This window comes from Trichosurus vulpecula, chromosome 3, assembly GCF_011100635.1.
Source record: "Trichosurus vulpecula isolate mTriVul1 chromosome 3, mTriVul1.pri, whole genome shotgun sequence".
Lineage (NCBI taxonomy): Eukaryota > Metazoa > Chordata > Mammalia > Diprotodontia > Phalangeridae > Trichosurus > Trichosurus vulpecula.
The window spans coordinates 128,144,535-128,145,830 of record NC_050575.1 but is presented as its reverse complement, the minus strand read 5'-3'; the positions used below and the strand labels follow the sequence as shown (position 1 = coordinate 128,145,830).

Below are 1,296 nucleotides of genomic sequence, written 5' to 3'. Positions count from 1 at the left end.
TATCCTGTCTCTGCTCACTTTACTCTGTATCAGTTCATAATAACCAGGATTCTCTGAAAAAAAAAAAGTCTTTCATCATTTCTTTCAGTGAAATAATATTCCATTACATTGATATATCATAATTTGTTAGTTATCTGAGGCAATCTAAAGCATCTCTGTTCTTTGCTTTTTCTTTTCCTTCTAAATGCCCCCTCCCCCCCTTCAGGATAATTTGCTTTGCTTCTAGGCTAGACCCTCCCTGGTATTATTCTCATTCTTACCCCCCACCCCACCTACCAATCTTTTGAGTTTGGTGTTTTTCAAACTGTGAGTGTTCAACCCTCTTTTGTGTATTTCATAAGAGTAAGGTTATTCTATTGCCTATTACCCCCACCCTTTCCTCTATCTTTGTGTGCTCTTCTTACCTACCACAATTATGTGAAATTTCAAGTTCCACCTACTTCTTCCTCCTTTCCACACTAGCGTATTCCTTCTTTTGCCCCCACTTCTCTTTCCTTGATTCAGACTGTCAGAACAAAACTAATCCACCCCTCAGGTCCTCCTTCTTTTTTAAAATTTAACTCTCTCAATACCCTTTGAAAATATTAAGATTCTGAAGGAATATTTATCTCCCCTTATTAGAATGTTAGCACCATATCATCATACAGCTCTTTTTAATTGCTCTAATAAATTTACCTTTCTAGATTTCTCTTGACTCTTGTGTTTATATTTCAAAGTTCTTAGCTCTTGTCTTTTCATCAGAAAAGATTGAAAAGTCTTTCTTCCAATAAAAGTTCATTTTTCCTCCATAGGATTATACACAGCTTTGCAAAATGTTATTCTTGGTTGTAAGCCTATATCTTTTGCCTTTTGGAATATTATATTCCAAGACAGTGCTCACTTGAGCAGCCCATATACTAAAATTGGAATGATACAGAGTTTAGCATGGCCCTTGTGCAAGGATGATATGCAAATTGGTGGTGTTCCATAATTTTTGGGAGCTAGGTGGCACAGTGAATAGAATGCAGGGCCTGGAGTCAGGAAGACTCATCTTCATGAGTCCAAATGTGGCCTCAGACATTTACTAGCTGTGTGCCCCTGGGCAAGTCTGCTTAAATTTCATAATCTGCAAAATGAGCTGGAGAAGGATACTATTCCAGTATTTTTACTAAAAAAAAATCCCATATGGGGTCATGAACAGTTGGGCATACTGAAAACAACTCAACAACTCCAACAAAAATTCTAAGATACCTGGTTTATAATAGTAACTTCTAAGCCTTTTGTGATCTTGACTCTGGTTCCTTGGAATTTGAACAG

At 37.0% G+C, this 1,296-nt stretch overlaps 1 non-coding gene across 1 annotated transcript; it reads left to right on the top strand.

Annotated features, from left to right (window-relative positions):
- Positions 1 to 872: 872 nt before the first annotated feature.
- On the top strand, positions 873 to 976 carry LOC118845133. The gene has a single exon (XR_005010016.1). It is a non-coding gene; the product is annotated as a U6 spliceosomal RNA (small nuclear RNA).
- The last annotated feature ends 320 nt before the right edge of the window (positions 977 to 1,296 follow it).